General features: G+C 37.0%; 1 protein-coding gene across 2 annotated transcripts in view; it reads right to left on the reverse strand.

Annotated features, from left to right (window-relative positions):
• LOC105465880 (MLLT3 super elongation complex subunit) overlaps positions 1–14911 on the reverse strand; it is a 285870-nt gene that overhangs the window by 22401 nt on the left and 248558 nt on the right. The window lies entirely within an intron of this gene.

A 14911-nucleotide genomic window follows, 5' to 3' on the forward strand; every position in this document is an offset into this window, starting at 1 on the left:
TGGTGTTTGGTTTTCTGTTCTTGTGATAGTTTGCTGAGAATGATGGTTTCCACCTTCATTCATGTCCCTGCAAAGCACATGAACTCATCCTTTTGATGGCTGCATGGTATTCTATGGTGTATATGTCCCACATGTTCTTTATCCAGTCTATCACTGATAGGCATCTGGGTTGGTTCCAAGTCTTTGCTATTGTGAATAGTGCCGCAATAAACATAAATGTGCATGTGTCTTTATAGTAGAATGATTTATAATCCTTTGGGTATATACCCCATAATGTGATTACTGGATCAAATCGTATTTCTGGTTCTAGATCCTTGAGGAATCACCACACTGTCTTCTACAATGGTTGAACTAATTTACACTCCCACCAACAGTGCAAAAGCATTCCTATTTCTCCACATCCTCTCCAGCATCTGTTGTTTCCTAACTTTTTAATGACTGCCATTCTAACTGGCTTGAGAGGGTATCTCATTGTGGTTTTGATTTGCATTTCAAAAGAAGACATTCATACGGCAAACAAACATATGAAAAAAAGCTCATCATCACTGGTCATTAGAGAAATACAGGTCTCTTTCTAAGAGATACCTTGATTACCCTTTCTGTAATGTTTGATTGACTCAACTGGTTAAAACATAGAGGTAATGAGACTAAGGTCATTAGTTCAATCACATTATGAGCCAGTTAATTTAACTGCGGCCCTAGGCCATGACCCAACCCTAACCCTTTCCATCCACAGTTCGCAAATGGAGGCCAATATTCACAAATGACAGGTCCAAATGAGTCAAGGGAAAATGTTGCCATTCTTCTTTTTTGTAAATTCTCTTTAATTCCACAACCTGTTAGCGGCAAGGAAAGAGTGTCATACACACACCTCAATCTCTTGCTCTCTATGAATTCTCCTTATTCTTTTGTAACCAGAAAGTTCCACATCATCCAATTCAGTTCTCTTCCTTCTCCAAAACCACTGAAATATAGTGGAAGTATCATGTTTTCTTGTTAGAGGTATGACAGTATTGTACTGCCTCTGATGTGTCTTTGCTCCCAGATAGTCTGTAGACTGCCAGCACTTGAAAAATTAGGGATCTGTCTTGTGCTTCTTGTAATCCTCTTGTACTAGCATAATGCATTGCATACAAGAGGCACTTTTTATCGGTGACTAAAGACAGCACATTAGGCCCTGTGTTCCACCGTCTGCCACAGTTTTATTGAAAGACTTCATGGCAGCTAAAGACAGGCAAAACAGACACATGGACGTAAGTGTGCAAAGATACTGATCATACCAACAAACTTGAATTTTACATATTTAAGGCTAAATTTATTTCAAAATAACTTAGTAATGTTCTTACAACCAAATTTATTTCCATCCTAATTTTAATATGCTCATAGTCTTAACTACGTATTTGAGAATATTTGAGGTTTCCTGAGTATAGAACAAATCTTTTTACTCCAAGGTGACCAAATTCGAGGACAAACTAAGAGCACAACCAAAAATCACTAAATGAGGATGAGAATCTCAGTTTATATTTGTTTCTCACCACTGCTTTTCTCATCTCCCCTTCCAGCACTGAATTCTCACCCCCTTCTCCCAAGGTAGCACCAAGCTCTACCAACTTGGACACAAGGAAACACTTTCAGACATTCCTAATGCACAATTCACATCCTCAGGCTTGATGGGAAAGCAGGTGTCAGCAATCTACCATTCATTCTGCAGGAAAAGAGCCAGACAGGATCTCTAATGAGCAGCAGGCGGCCTACCAACCCTTCAGCACTGTAAGATTGACTTGAGGATTGTAGCACAATGTCTTACACATTGCTGTTTGTGGGTCACAAAGAAAAGTTGGTTTACAAGTACAAATGCTCTGTGAGGTACTCTTCATTTCTGTCGAGTGGCTCTTCTACTGTTGAGCCCCAATGGCGAGTTACATAACTGAAAGAGCATTCAGTTGGCATTTATGTGCACTGCCCAGCTGCAAAACATTTCTCCCAGGGCTTGCAGAGTCCTCCTCTTCCTCTCCAAGTTGCTCTTTTCAGCCATGAAAAGTGCCTGCAAATGATATTATTTTGATAGCTCTGGAAACCATCTGGGAGCCGAAAAAGAGGTTTCCTTACAGTGAGCTGAGAGAGCTCTAATTCCTCATCCTGCCTGGCCAGTTCACATTGTATTGGACTTAAAGGAGCCACTCTGCCAGAGCTATTGCTGAGAATGACATTAGCTAGGATGACAAGAGAAGATGGTGGCCATCTCTCCAACTACCTCACATGAAACATGACTCATCTGTCTCAAGCATCATGTCAATTCCAGAACCAAACCAGGAGGCAGACTTCTTTCAGCTTCTTACCCATAAATAAGGTTAATAATTCCACAGTTGCTGATCACCAAAAAACCCACAAATAGGAACATAACACAACAGGAAAAAGGGCTTTTTATTCATCATTTATGATTAAGACCTTGCCTCTGCCACAAACTATTTGAGAAGTTTTACAAAAAAAGACATTAATTCTACAAGGACATTAAAGTAGAAAGTTTAAAGCAAAAAAGCTGGATAAAAAAGGATAAAATGCTGAAGAGTGGGTAACAAAGCAATGTCCTGAAAGCTTTTAGTAGTCAGGACAGAACAAGCATTTGTGGAAGATAAGACCTTTAAAATTATCTAAGGCAGTGAATCTCACACTTTTGTGGACAATAGAACCACAGGAGGACTTGTTAAAACACAGCCTGCTGCCCCACCCAGGAGTTACAGATTCAGCAGATTGAGGGACATGGGTGAGTGGACCGGACCCTGGAATTTATACAACATCACAGGTAATGATGATGCTGCAGGTCCAGGGACCAACCACGCTGATGAGAACCACTGATCGAGGACCCAGAGACTGATAATCACAGAAATTCAACAGAATTAGCTGGGAGAAGCCTATATATGATGAGATTCTGATTTAATAGGTTGATAGTGGAGATCCAGGCATGTTTATAAAAAGCTCACAAGAGATACTGATGAAAACTACAGGATGAGGCCGCTGATTCTATATTAGTTTGCCTTTCTTCCCTAAATACACACATACAAACACATTTTTGAAAGAATTTTAAATTTAAGAAAGCATGAGTATATACATCATGAGAAAATTAGAAAGAAAAATAGACTTATCCAGAGGCAGTCTGAGAGAATACAATTGCCACTCAATGAAAACATTTATGAAACGTGTACAACCATGTTGTGGTGGAGACACCTTAAACTAACTTAATCTGCCTAGTACAGAATTCACCTGCATGTTAACTGCTCAAAGAGCCACTCTGACACTAGAGGAGGCTGACACTGTCTTACATTTCATCAAGTCCAACCAACAGAATTGCAGTTCACTGTGAGTTATGTATTTTAATTTTAAAATGTCATATTTATCTTCCAAACACAAACCAAGGATGATTATGTAAACTAAAGAAGGTCACTTGCTTTACACACAAAAAACAATCATCATAAACAGGGCTACATGAAGATCTTTACAGGCCCTAAGGATTGCCAAGATATAATATTCTCCTTTCCCCACCCTACCCCGTAAGAAACATTTTAAATATGTGTCTGTGTCTGTGTGCATGTGAGGGCGTGCACATGTGTGAATGCTAAATCAAAAATTCAGAGAAGTCCAATGAGGTTCTGATTTTTCCCCCTTGCTCACTAATACAACACTTGTTTTTAAAATATCAAAAATCTCCCCACTAGAAAAATGTCTTACTTCTTCTTGCTGATCCTCTAACCACATGCTTACCTGACCTACTGGGTAATGAAACACTATGCATGTAGTTTCTTTCAATGGTATGTTCCACAGTGATAAAAGTACAGACATCCTTTGTTTCATCATTGCCATTTTGCCAACAATTTGTGTTCACTTCATGTCTCTGCACACATATTGGAAATTCTTGCAACATTTCAAACTTTTTCATTATTATTATACCTGTTACGGTGATCTGAGGTCAGTGATCTTTGATGCTACTATTGTAATTGCTTTGGGGGCACCACACACCGCGTCCATGTAAGATAGCAAACTTAATAAATGTTGTGTATGTCTAACTGCTCTACCAACCTGTCAATCCCCAACTCCCTCCTTCTCCTTGGGCCTCCCTATTCCCTGAGATACAATAATATTGAAATTAGGCCAATTAATAATCCTACAATGGCCTCTAAATGTTCAAATGAAAGGCAGAGTCACACATCTCTCTCTCTTTTTTTTTTTTTTTTGAGATGGAGTTTCACTCTCATTGCCCAGGCTGGAGTGCAATGGCATGATGTCAACTCCCTGCAACCTCCGCCTTCCAGGTTCAAGCCATTCTCCTGCCCCAGACTCCGATGTAGCTGGGACTACAGGCATGCACCAATAAGCCTAGCTAATTTGTATATTTTTGGTAGAGATGGGGTTTCACCATGTTAGCCAGGCTGGTCTCAAACTCCTGACCTCAGGTGATCCACCCGCCTTGGCCTCCCAAAGTGCTGGGATTACAAGCATAAGCCACTGCACCCAGACACATTTCTCACTTTAAATCAAAGCTACAAATGATTAGGCTTAGTGAGAAAGGCATGTGGAGAGGTGATAGGTCAAATGCTAGGTTTCTTGCACCAAATATTTAGCCAAGTTGTGAATGCAAAGGAAAAGTTCTTGAATGGAATTAAAAGTGCTACTCCAGTGAACTCATGAATGATAAGGAAGCAAAACAGGCTTTTTGTTGATATGGAGAAAGCTGTAGTGGTCTGGATATAAGATTACACCAGCCACAATACTCCCTTAAACCAAAGCCTAATCCAGAGCAAGGCCCTAATTCTAATTTTATAAAATCTGAGAGGTGAGGAAGCTGCAGACGAAAAGTTTGATGCTAGTAAAGGTTGGTTCATAAGGTTTAGGGAAATAAGCCATCTCTGTAACATCAAAGTGCAAGTTGAAGCAGCAAGAGCTGATATAGAAGCTGCAGCAAGTTATCCAGAAGATCTAGCTAACAACATTGATGAAGGTGGCAACAACAAACAGATTTTCTGTGTAGATGAAACAGCCTTCTACTGGAACAAGATGCCATCTAGAGCTTTCACAGCTAGAGAGAAGTCAAGGCCTGGCTTCAAAGTTTCAAAGGACAGGCTGACACTCTTTTAGAGGCTAATACAACTGGTGAATTTAAGTTGAAGCTAATGCTCATTTATTATTCTGAAAATGTCCTAGGGCCCTTAAGAATTATGATAAATATACTTTGTCTGCGCTATAGGAATGGAACAACAAAACCTGGATGACAGCACATCTGTCTACAGCATGGTTTACTGAATAGTTTGAGCCCACTGTTGAGACATACTACTCAGAATAAAAGATCCCTTTCAAAATATTATTGCTCATTGACAATGTATCTGGTCACCTGAAGCTCTGCTGGAGATGTACAAGGAGATTAACATTGTTTTCATGCCTGCTAACACATCTATTCTGTAGCTCATGAATCAAGAAGTAATTTTGGCTTTCAAGTTTTGTTATTAAGAAATACATTTTGTAAGGCTATAGCTGCCATAGATAGTGATTCCTCTGATGTATCTGAGCAAAGTAAATAAAAAACCTTCTGGAAAAGGATTCACTATTCTAGATGCCATTATGAACATTCCTGATTCACAAGAGAAGATCAAAATATGAACATTAAAAGGAGTTTAGAAAAAGCTGAATTCAACCTTCATGGATGACTTCGAGGGGTTCAAGACTTTAGTGGAGGAAGTCACTGCAGATGTGGTGGAAACAGCAAGAGAACTAGAATTAGAAGTGAAGTCTAAAGACGTGACTGAATTTCTGCAATCTCATAACATTTGAACAGATGAGGAGTTGCTGCTTATGGATGAGCAAAGAAACTGGTTCTTGAGATGGAATCTACTCCTGGTGAAAAAGCTAGGAACATTGTTGAAATGACAATAAAGAATTTAGAATATTATATGAATTTCGTCGATAAAGCAGTGGCAGGGTTTGAAAGAATTGAGTCCAATTCTAAAAGTTCTACTGTGTGATGAAACAACCTCACATGCTACAGATAAATCTTTTGCAAAAGTAAGAGTCAATCCATGCAGCAAACTGCATTGTCTTATTTTCTTTCTCTCTCTCTCTCTCTCTCAGACAGAGTCTCACTCTGTCACCCAGGCTGGAGTGCAGTGGCGCCATCTTGGCTCACTGCAAGCTCGTTCACGCCATTCTCCTGCCTCAGCCTCCTAAGTAGCTGGGACTACAGACACCTGCCACCACGCCTGGCTAATTTTTTTTTTTTTTTTTTGGTATTTTTAGTAGAGATGGGGTTTAGTAGAGATGTGTTAGCCAGGATGGTCTCAATCTCCTGACCTCATGATCCACCCGCCTTGGCCTCCCAAAGTGCTGGGATTACAGGCGTGAGCCACTGCATCTGGCCTGCATTGTCTTATTTTCAAAAATTACCACAGCCACTCATATCTTCAGCACCCTAATCGATCAGTAGTCATCAGCATCTGGGTGAGAACTTCTACCAGCAAAAAGACTATGACTAGCTGAAGGCCCAGATAATCATAAGCATTTTTGGCAACAAGGTATTTTTAATAAGGTAATGTATACTGTCACACTTAATAGATTATGATATAGTAGAAATATAACTTTTATATGTACTGGGAAACCAAAAACTTCACATGCCTACTTTTATTGTGCTATTTGCTTTATTACAGTTGTCTGGAACCTAACCTGCAGTGTCTCAAAGGTATGCCTACATATGCTTAAGTATCTTAATTCTACTGCTTGATAGTATATTTTGGGGAAGATTGCTTAAACATTAGTTTGCTCATAGAGTGAGGGCACTGAACCACATATAGAAGTGATTATCTTAAATTGATATAATAAAGTGAAAACACCTAGCACACTGCTGTTCTAATGGTAGCTAATCAACATTTGGTTGTTACTATTATTTACAATAGGTCACATACTCCTCTACTGCCTAAAACAAGATATATCTTTACTACCAAAACAATGGGCCTACCAGGATTTGCAATGCAATCTTCAACATTAAATGGCTGTGCAAAATCATTTTGTAATGGATTTTCTACAGCGTATTACTTTTGTCCAAGACAAGTAAGAAAAACCACATGTTTACAACTAGAAGTGTTTCAAAAGAGAGCACCTGTCAAGGTGGATCACAGGAGAAGGCCTGCATAAGCTGGCACTGATCCTGTACTGAGAGCACACTTCCTCCTTAGGTAACAGATGTCAGAAGTAGTTCTGTCTTTTCTAATGGGCAACTATATTTATGAACAGAATTCTGGTGACTTGATCTTTAAAGCTATCAAAATAAAAATAGTGAAAAAGGAAAGAATACAGTATAACTAGTTAAACAGAAATTATTTCAGACACATTGCTACACATTTCATAAAATGTAACCTCATTAGTTACATTATGAAAATGTAACTTTTCATAAAATGTAAACCTCACCTGGAAACAGAACACCTATAGCCTGCTATAAAGATTATCTCTTCTTTCACAAATATCCAGAAAGACTGTGGATGAATACTAACAAAAGAAGAAAATACAAATATAAGACACTTTATTTACTTCTCCGTTCAATTTTCATCATGCCTGACTGAAGTACTAGGTTCTTCTCACAGTTTTGGTCCTTCTTTCATTAAAAAAAAAATCATCTTACACATACACATTATACAGCTTTTCTTTTTGCTTAACATAAAAAAAAAACACTTAAAAGTCCACTTCATTTAGTTTCTCCTCTGTAAGAAACTGAAAATAATTCACTCAATTTTTAAATATACATTTTTAAAAATAACATAACAGGCTAGGTGCAGCGGCACATGCCTGTAATCCCAGCACTTTGAGAGGCCAAGGCAGGAAGATTGCTTGAAGCCATTAGTTTAAGACCAGCCTGGGCAACATAGTGAGATCCCCATCTCTACAAAAAATAAAAATATTAGCCAGGCTTGATGAAGTGTCCCTATAGTCCCAACTACTTGGGAGGCTGAGGCAGGAGGATCCCCTGAGCCCAGGAGTTTGAGGCTGCAGTGAGCTACAGCTATGCCACTGCACTCCAGTTTGGGTGACAAGACTCTGTCTCAAAATAAAAGATGTAACATCCATGCCAAACAATTGTGGAAAAATGATTTCCATCAGATGAGTGAAATCTATCTTACCAATTCCCATTAATGGGTAAAATATTGAGATAGCTATGTCAATAAAAGGTAAGGCCAAATTTAAACAAAGAAGTACTGAAAAGTGATAAAACAATATTCCAGTTATGTTGACCTAACAAGCTATACACTAGTGAATTATTAAAAGCCAGAATCAAGAGAAATTTTGTTTTCATTTAGTTTTACATTAGTAACTGCTTCAAAAACATGCTAAAAGAACAAAACTTTGTTATATAAAAAGATACATAAAAATGAGATTGAACAAACATCAGTAACTCTAACCTCATAATGTATTTTTGTGTAGCTCTATCATATTCCTTATTTCATTTGCACTACCACTAGTAAGGTGAGTGATATGGATTGAATTATGCCCCCTCTACCCCAAAATTCACATGTTGAAGCCCTAATCCCCAATGTCCCAATACGATAGTATTTGAAGACCTTTGGAAGGTAATTAGGTTTAAAATGAGGTCATGAATGTAGGGCTCTCTTGATGGAATTGGTGTCCTTGTAAGAACAGACACCAAAGAGCTTGCTTCTTTTTTTTCTTACTATGTGAGGACACAGCAAGGAGGCAGCCATCTGCAATCCAGGAAGAGAGACCTTACCAGGTTCCTTGTTGGACTTCCCAGCCTTTAAAACTAACTGCAAGAAATAAATTCCTGTTGCTTAAGACACCCAGTCTATGGTATTTTGTTATGGCAGCCCAAGCTAAGATAGCAGGGTGCATTTTAGATCAGTATTTCTCATATGGTAAAACTGAAGCACACAGTAAGATTAAGTGACCAGGGGTAATATTTAGGTGAATTAAAACCGGATTTTCTGACTTCTAGTCCAATGCTCTTTGTACTGCAACTATTAACTTTGAAAAAGTACAATTAATTTAAAGCAGTATTCTGAACACACTAACACCCTTTTATAAATTAGGGACAGGGAACAAAGTTTTGTCACTACAGAATATGTAAGGAATATCCTTTGTCCCCAAGGTACATCTTCTGATCCACCCCCAAAGCAAACCAGTGGGAAAACAAAACACTTCATCCCAGGGGAGTTAATGTGTCTGATCCATTGCTTCTAACATTTGTCCAATCAATATTACAACGAATCCTGGCTAGGAACTTCGCTATTTCAGTAAGCTTTTTTTTTTTTTTTTTTTTGAGACGGAGTCTCGTTCTGTCTCCCAGGCTGGATGGAGTGCAGTGGCGTGATCTCGGCTCACTGCAAGCTCCGCCTCCCAGGTTCACACCATTCTCCTGCCTCAGTCTCCTGAGTAGCTGGGACTACAGACGCCCACCACCATGCCCGGCTAATTTTTTGTATTTTTAGTAGAGATGGGGTTTCATCGTGTTAACCAAGATGGTCTCGATCTCCTGACCTCACAATCTGCCCGCCTCGGCCTCCCAAAATGCTGGGATTACAGGCGTGAACCACTGCGCCCAGTCTTCAGTAAGCTTTGTAAAGTAAAACAGGAAGTTTCTTCTCTGAACTACCCTAATCCTCTTGAGACTGGCATTAATAGGACCAATGAGTACATCAGGCAACACAGTACAATCATATATTTTATTTACCTTCAAGTGATCTACCCAATTTTCCTAACTCTTCAATACAAATCCCATAATATCCAAGAAAAAAAATACCATTTAATGCTTTAAATAACCTGTTAACAGCTCCTTCTTTCAAAACAAGGTGGAACTGGGGAAAGGACACTAGAGTGCAACCTTTATTGCCAGACACTTACTCAAGTCTGTAACCACAGAGAAGACTCTACAGCTCTTTTTAGTAGATGCTCTCCATTTGTATTATGACAACTTGAATGAGTTTGATGTTAGATTAGAATCATATTTAGCCTCTGGGGTTCTTATGTTATCAAAAGCAATTGTGATACCCATCATTTTCTGGTGATAGAGCAAGATCCTAAGAATTACCCTCTCAACTGTTAGCAAAACAGGAAACATCCTTATTTCTGTTATATTTTCAACTTACAGATACAAAATCACCCTGGATGCCAAGATAACTGGCTTGTATTGAGGTGCCTGTTTTTACAATTGCATTTACTTTCTTCATTATTATCATTATCTTTACTATTATTATTAAATGCTGTCATTTGGACTTATCACTACTTGTCTGAGAATAGAAAATGTCATTAGGAAATAAAATGGCCTTGGGGAGCAAGGGTCTATAAATCTCTCCATAAGACCCTTTTCCACATGTAGGGATGGCTATCATTTTCTTTCAGCTTCCTCCCTTTTAAGCAGAAGAGCCTCAAGTCTTTTATCTCTCATCACCATTTGTACTTGAAAGGCTGCTACTATTGTAGCCAGAACATGTGCTCTTTCAAAACATTCAGTTGTTGCAAGATGTGTTCTAAGATCACTGGCTGAAGAATCCTTGGTAAGAGCTTTGAGAATGAGAAATCATCTGAAAACAGACCACTTACAGTCACACCACCTATAAGCACAGTACTATTTTTGAGCAAAGATCACATGTATAGAAACTGAATTTCACAACTGACCTTTAACTACACCACTTAGTTGTGATGCCAAAGACATATCTTTTAGCTGTGTTTTTTTTCTTTCTCTTTTGTGTGTTTTGAGAGTGATGGGTAGAGAAAGAATGTCACAAGTGAGAGTGCTCAGAGCTGTAATTCCTCACAGAAGAGAAATAGGAAGGAAAAAGTTTCCTGATAGAACTGCCCCAGAATTAATTGTTAGTGGAGTTGACCAATGAACATCGAAACACCACTACTTATCAGTTTACAATGAGATCTTGAAATTATATTCAGAACTATTCAGTTACTTGTGAAATAACCCTCCTGTGCAGAGCATAAGAAACTTAAAATAGTGGAAAATCACTTTTGTCTTCTCAACATTTATAACGGCAACATTGAACTGAACACTGAATTCAACAAAGTCATAAAAAGTACATTATGGCTGTAGGGCTCAGTATTGGATTATAAAGATTAAAGTATATTTTGGATTATAAAAAAGTATTAAAGTAAATTAAATAGAATGAATTCAGGAAACAAACGTGATAATGAAATAACTAAAACAGATATATCTGAAGAGATTATTTTGACAAGACATTTAACTACATTTCCTTATTAACTTTTTTAAAAAATGAGTTACTTTAAAATGTTCATAAAGCATTTGATTGACACCAATATAATCTTTACAGATTTACACAGATGTCAAGAAGTATTAATTTTAATCTTTGGACTATCTTACAGTATTTTCCCGATTAAATGTGAAACCTGGATTTACTATCATGGCAGTGACATTAAAAGTTTATTTTATTTGCTAAGAACTTACGTCCATGGTAGTTTGACTTTTAATATAACCAAAATCCATTAGGGAAAAAGTGTTGACTTAAGACTACCTCATCTTCACCAGGTCAAAAATGCAACATTTTCTCATTATCAGCTTATAAAACAAAGACTATGGATAGTTGCAAGGGTTATTTCTTTACAAGCCTTGTATCTTCCTACTAGAATTAGAATACTGGAGCTCTTTCCTCTATCTAGATCAAGGAACTCCATCGTTCTTTGGATGTGGCTATGTGCACGTATGTTTACATAGATGTGTGTAAGATAATCCATAGTAGTAAAAGAAAATAACAAGACCTCTTTTCACATTAGTCTTTTACTTTTAAATTTTCAATTTTTTGTATGTGTTTTCTTGTACATAATATGAAAGTGTAGCATAACTTATTCTTGTACATAATATGTTGGCTTACTATAATTTGGAAATGTACATATATTGGGGATACAGGTTTACAGGGAGAGAGGAGCTGTAATACCAACTCTATAAGTTTTAATTCTGTAATTTACCTGCTCAAATCTTATTTATATCACATGATTTCAAGTTCTGGAGTGATACATGCTAAATAAACAGAACAGTCTCATTACAACTCACACAGAGTGTATCCAGATTTTTGCCATTTTACAGTATTTTATAATAAAAATCAAACTAAAAGCTTACAAGTTTACTTTTTATATTTATATTGTAAACAGTTCCTTATTGAAGAGGAGGTAACAAAAACTTATTTAAAAGATTTTAAAGTGCACATAGATTTTCTGAAAAACCCAACACAGAATACTTTACATAATCCCCCTAGAAATTTGAAATTGTTTGTGGCTCTATTTTAGAGTTTACTTTTATAGTGTTTACAGAAAATTATACAATATTAAGTGAAATTGTTTATAATCAGTCTAAATGTACTATATTTACATTCACTTCTATTTAAAATGTTAAGTCCTAATAAAAAGTTTGTAAAAATATAATTATTTTAAGAAGTCCCTCTATCTTAATGAAAATGAACTAAAATAGCAAAAACATGTTACATTTACAAGACAGGTCTCATGTGAAAACATTAGGAGATAGATTCTTTTGTTTTGTTCTCAATGTAGCCCCTTTACAAATGTGGTATTCAGAATCACATATTCCTTATTAGTAATATTAGATTCCTGTCCAGAATAGGAGGAATGCTGCTGCTTATAAGGCTCTAAAGGAACCTGCATTTCCATGCACACATCTTATATAAGCCTAACAGTTGCTTTTCTTCATAAATCAATCTATTGTTGCACTTCATAATGAGAAGGCAGATTTACTGCCTTTTACCGCCTTTTCTCACCATCAGAAAGATGCCTATTTGGGTAACAGAACGTTTCTCTTCTTCAAGGGTATTTGGGATTAGGGAGGCAGGGGCAAGAACCTTTAACATCTGCTCCCTTCAAATGAATGACACCTCTAGTTCTCACAGCCTGGACGTTGAAAAGCAAATACTCTAACTTGATAAAATTCTCTCACTTGAAGAAGCATAACACTTTAAATACACTGAAGTCCCATCTCTAAAACATACATTTGGGATTTAGAGGTTATACCACAAAACTAAAGAACACAGAATTTAGATTATCACTCAAAAGCCCCCAAATCATCATCATAGTGAGAACAATTGGAGTTTAGAATAAAGACACTGGATTCATCATCTTGAATTTTCTCTAGCTCTAAAAGCAAATCTAAATTACTGGCTGGTAAGACTTTAATCATTTGAATCTCACTATGGTGCAGGAATAACAAAACAGTTTGCAATATAGACAACTTTCTTCTGTTTTTATTTACTTAATTTTTCCCCTTAGGGGGAAATATTTAAGAATTACAAACTTTAGATTTTAATTTAAAAACAATAAGAAGGAATTTGTCAGCATCTAATTCCTAACCATCTGCCTTTTAAAAATACACACACACACACATACTCACCCATTCACTCCAGTTAGGCTTAACATTCTTAACAAGTAAGTAGATCTTGATGGATCTAAACAGAAGTTTCAGAAATCAGAGTCCTACTTTTGGAAACGAAGCTATCTTTAAACAGGCATCATGACTCTTACTAGCAAAAGCAGTTAACCATAAATTTAAAACAAATAGACACCATCCAAAACAAATAAATAAACAAAGTGGGGCAGGTACTGGATTCAAGAAGAATCTCTATTTTTGAAGAAAACTAAATTACGTCTCCTCATTCATGAATATGTAGTATTGCCCGGTGAGCTAACATTCTTATTACTTCAGGCTATCTTTTGTCACTTAAGCAATGGTTTTTGACAGTTTTACAGGCTGTTATCCCAAAGACTTCAGTATTTATGGCCTTTATTCACTTGGGCTTTCTACTCTTATCCACTGGTTACTAATCACTAAATAGATTTTTTTTTTTTTTTAATGGGACTGAAATTAGCTCACAGGATGTCCTTCAACAATGGCAGCTCAGGACAGCACCGGTAAAGGTCTTCTCCTCAGCCTCTTCCTCTCTCTCTTCAATTTTCTCTTCCTACAGACAAGTTAATGAGGGTCCAGATCCACACTGTTCAATTACAGCAATAGCACACATGATTTACAGCATTCTTAGGGGATAGTTTGGGATCGTTTCTGAATTGATCCTCAGAAACTCATTCAATTTCAAATATCTCAAGAATGATTTAAAGGCCTAACTGGTTTTTAATCTTCATGAAACAGGTGCAATTCCTACTCATGGAATCATTATTCAGGAATTATTATTCAGTTCTACAAACCCTACTATCCACACACACTTGCACATACAATTCAAATATGGATACTTTTAAAACTTCAACACATTTAGTTTATAACCTGCCATTCCAATTTCTTCCTACATAGTAAAGGCTGCTTATTACCTTTTATCCACTATACTTAAACACCACCGGCTGAAAAGCAAGGAGAAAACACAGACTGTTCTTTTCACTTAATTTCATCTGACTTAAACATCTCCTAAGAGATTGGATTGAAATGCATAACAGAGTACATTCTCTTTTCTAGCTGGCTGCTGGAAACTTGAAAGTCAAATTAGTCTGGAAAGTTCTGTTTTCTTATAAACTAAAAATGTGAAAGCAAGCCAGAAATATTGATGTTTTATTCTCATGATCTTCCTGATGAACTGAGCAAATTGCAGAATTCTCTGAGAATGGGCTGAGCAATGGTGGGAAGAAGGGGAGAGACTAGCCTTAAAGAACCACTAAGGCTCCACTTAATTCTCCAAAATATAATTTACTAAATATGACTCTTCCTAGAATAAAAGGAACTTATTATGATCAGCTTCTATTTTCTCTGAAATCGCGCTGAAGTGAAATCTCAAAAGAAAATGCTCCAACAAAATATTTTAAACCTTTAGATATTTCCACATTTGGGTAGAAGCAACATGTCTTAGTGCATCAGAAAAACAATTTTATCAGGATTAGCATTCATATACAACAT

This window comes from Macaca nemestrina, chromosome 14 (assembly GCF_043159975.1).
Source record: "Macaca nemestrina isolate mMacNem1 chromosome 14, mMacNem.hap1, whole genome shotgun sequence".
In the NCBI taxonomy this organism is placed as follows: domain Eukaryota; kingdom Metazoa; phylum Chordata; class Mammalia; order Primates; family Cercopithecidae; genus Macaca; species Macaca nemestrina.